The sequence below is a fragment of the Lolium rigidum genome, chromosome 4 (assembly GCF_022539505.1).
Source record: "Lolium rigidum isolate FL_2022 chromosome 4, APGP_CSIRO_Lrig_0.1, whole genome shotgun sequence".
In the NCBI taxonomy this organism is placed as follows: Eukaryota; Viridiplantae; Streptophyta; class Magnoliopsida; order Poales; family Poaceae; genus Lolium; species Lolium rigidum.
In genome coordinates, this window is record NC_061511.1 from 120,029,355 (window position 1) to 120,033,364 (window position 4,010).

General features: G+C 43.2%; 1 long non-coding RNA gene across 1 annotated transcript; it reads right to left on the bottom strand.

Annotated features, from left to right (window-relative positions):
- Nucleotides 1–817: 817 nt before the first annotated feature.
- LOC124708256 lies at nucleotides 818–2,503 on the bottom strand. The gene is made up of 4 exons (XR_007005073.1): nucleotides 2,398–2,503; nucleotides 1,846–1,899; nucleotides 1,443–1,571; nucleotides 818–875 (listed from the first exon to the last, which is right to left on the bottom strand). It is a non-coding gene; the product is annotated as an uncharacterized LOC124708256 (long non-coding RNA).
- Between the last annotated feature and the right edge of the window lie 1,507 nt (nucleotides 2,504–4,010).

A 4,010-nucleotide genomic window follows, 5' to 3' on the forward strand; every position in this document is an offset into this window, starting at 1 on the left:
CGGAAATGTAAGACGTTGGGACCATATTTCCGACCAGGTGAAAACAGGTAAAAAGACAATATTGCCCTTGCCAGATTTTGAATCGGTATCTTCCCAGATCGCCCTCCGTCGATCGCCCTCCGCCTCCGCCGTCGCTCTTCCTCGACCGCCCTCCGCCTCCGCCGTCGCTCTTCCTCGACCGCCCTCCGTCGATCGCCCTCCGCCTCCGCCTTCGCCCTTCGTCGATCGCCCTCCGCCTCCGCCTTTGCGCTTGGTCGATCGCCCTTCGCCCTCGCGCCCAGGCCTCCACGATCCCTCGCTGAGAAGGGATCCCCCTCCCCAGGTCGCTGCTTCTCCCCCTCCCCAGGTCGCTCCTCCTGGCCTCCGGACACTGGGCGCCGCTTCTCGTATGGTCCCTTGGTCCCTTGGCCCCCTCAATCCCTTGGTCCCCTCGATACCCAGTGTCGCCAGGATCCCCGTAACGCGCAGCTCCGCTTGATCTTCTTCCTCGCTGCCCAGGAGCACCTGGGAGCTGCTTCTCGATCCTCTTCCTCGCTGCCCAGGACACCAGGATCGCCTCGATCTCCAGCACGCACAGCTCCGCTCCAGTTGCTCCAGGCTCCTGCCGCTAACAAATTGTTGTTGCTCGCCTCCGCCATGTTCGTCTCTGGCTCCGGCCAGACAACCTTGCAACATCACTGAAAAAACAAGATAAGTGGCATGCCATCAATGGAGTACACCATGGCAGCAATTATGTTCGACCTCAATTGCACTCCACCTTTGTTGGATCTCAATTGTACTCCAGCAGTCAGCTGCACTCCACCTACAGGAGGTTATGCTCCGGACCGGGATGCAGGTAGAACCCATTGGTTATCGCTACCTTTGTTCTTCAATTTCTGTCCAAAGCAGCAAAAAAGTTTAAGCAAAATCATCTGTTACAGCTTGTTTGCCTTCGTACAAAAGCTTTTATTATGAGGCTAGCAGTTGTTTAAATCATGAACTTGCATTTGCATTTTTTGTAAAGCATTTCCTGTTCAAAGCAACACAAATAAGTGATATCTTATCTGCTGGTTTTCTTTTCTTATTAGTGGAGTAGTAACAAAGTCATAGAAATCTATGGTCAATGCTATCTGCTCTCAGCTGGTTTTCTTTTCTTATTACTGTACTTTAGAGCATGCATCATACACAAGCACTTTAAAAGATTCCCGGAACAGCAAAACCATGTGTAACTCATGCCTACAATTCTATAAAAATAGACAAATAATAGAATTATGCAGACTTCCACATTCTAAATCTGAACCATTATGCTACAGTCATAGCTCCATCCATAGTCTAGCATAGAAATTCAAGGCATAACTCAAGTCATACAAGCAGGCATTGGTAGTCTGTCATCAACAATTAAAATTCGAGTACTAACCGGCAAAGTCTGGCAGTAAGAAACACTAATATAGATAAGTTTGCACCTGCTTCTTCAGTGGAACTAATGTTTGGTGTATTCTGCGATAAATAACTGCTTGCTCTTGATGTATCACCTGTGATTGTGAATGCTCTGTTATGCCTATAGCTGAACTGCTATGTTGTGAAAGACATCCCTGTGATACATAGATGTACATGTTCAAGAATTATAACTAAATAAATAAATAACTCGTGTCAAATGAAGAGATAAATATAGAAGTTTGTGTCAAACTGTCAATTCTGAAATTCTGTACAATGGTTATTTGTTAGATTATTTGCTTGTCTTGTCGTGATGAAGTGGTATGTGTTGCAATGGTAGGTGAATTAGCACCTAGCTTAGTGCATGCTCCACTTCACAAATAACTTGCACAGTACAGTACTAAATGATTTAACTGTGTATGAGGCTCTTACCATGTCCTATCATCAAACCAGTTCCAGAACTCCTACATGTCTGTAAAGCATTTCCTGTTCAAGGCAACACAAATAAGTGCTATCTGCTATCTGCGGGTTTTCTTTTCTTATTACTGGAGTAGTAACAAAGTGGAATCTATGGTCACTTCCATATTCTCTCAGCTGGTTTTCTTTTCTTATTACTGTACTTTAGATCATGCATCACACAAGCACTTTAAAAGATTCCCAGAACAGCAAAACAATGTGTAATTCATGCCTACAATTCTATAAAAGCACTTTTGTTCAGAAACATGCATAAGTAAACAGTTACATGCATAAGTAACCTGGAATTGTTTGTTTCTTTCAGTGCCGTGCGTGAGGATGCAACTTGAAAAATAAACAAGAAGTGCATGTTCTGACAACATTAGCAATTCACCGGCATCTTTAACTTAATATGGAACAACACCGCATTTTATCTACCGTAGAGTGACACGTTCATAACAAATAAAATATTGTACCTGACAGACTGCATGAGACATCACCGGTAAAGAAACTTAGAGTAGTGCAGATTACCATGCATCTCATGGCTGAATTGGTACTCCGGTGCACATTATCATCCTCTTCTACACAAACAACTTCTTTCCGAACCGAACCGAGTCCAACATCGCTGCTTGTTTCACCGCTCGCGAAAAGATATTGATCAAATTAGGAGTAATCGAATTGTAGATATTCACGAGCTTGTGAGCAAAGAGGCAAGAATAGGCACACTCCTTGCAAAAAAAACTTGAGTAGCAATCTGTGCAACTGTACAGACCGCAGAAGCCCTAGAACACTAAACGACCTCATCCGTGATGTGCAGGAAGAGTTTGCTGCATATGATGCACCTACAGGAATTTGTTAACTGAATTTGTTGCAAGCAAGCAGTGGAACCAAGCTACTGGAATTTGTTGTTGCATATGATGCACCTACTAATTTACTTTTATTGTTATTAATACGCAGATGAAGAAATGTACGAACAAAATCTCTATGAAGCTGCATTAGATGAAGTGGAAGATGCACTAGATGAAGAGCAAGATGCAGTAGAAATGGATGGGGAAGAACCAGGTGGTCATCAAGCACTACGACGTCGAAAAGTCCTCCCTGACCATCAAAAATATGCTGCTTATGTAGCTATGCATTCACTTTGCATGAAAAACGGTGGAAAGTTTGACAAGAATGACAAGAAAGATATTGCTGCATTTTTCAATCGGATATCCAAGTAATGCAAAGAATCTGGAGGCTGGCTATGAAGCAAATAGCTGATGGTCTGGAAGTAGATGTTTCTAGCAAAAGGAAAGGAAGGTGTGGAAGGAAACCGAAAAATATTGATTTGTCCATTGTTCCTAGTATACCTCTAAATCAAAGGTCAACTATCAGATCATTAGCTTGGCAGTTGGGAGTCAGCCCCAGTACATTATTCACAAGATTTAAAGCAAAGCATATCAAGAGGATCTCAAACTCTCTGAAGCCACTACTAACAGAAGCTAATATGTTGGCGAGACTCCAATTTTGCCTCTCAATGATTGGTGAGACTAAGACAAAAAAGGGAAACCCAATTTTCAAAAGTATGCACAATTATGTACATATAGATGAAAAGTGGTTTAATCTCACCAAGAAAAACAGAAAGTATTACTTGCTACCAGAAGAGGAGGAACCAATGAGAGCAGTCACAAACAAACAGTGCATTGGTAAGGTCATGTTTCTTACAGCAGTTGCAAGACCAAGATTCGACAGTGCAAAAAATGTGACCTTTTCTGGTAAGATTGGTGTGTGGCCATTTGTTAAGCAATTGCCAGCGCAAAGGAAAAGCGATAATCGGCCTAAAGGGACCCTAGAAACAAAGTCAATCAAGGTCACTAGGGATGTTATGAGAGAGTTCCTAATAGATAAGGTGTTGCCAGCCATTCGAGATGCTTGGCCCGCAGAAGATGCTGGACAGACTATCTTTGTACAGCAAGATAACGCCAAGCCGCACATACTGCCTAACGATAAAGAATTCAAAGATGTTGTAGCTAAAATTGGAATGGACATCCAGCTGGTGCAGCAGCCAGCGAATAGCCCAGATTTGAATGTTAATGATCTAGGGTTCTTCAACTCCATAGAATCTCTAACAGACCGCAGAAGCCCTAGAACACTAAACGACCTCA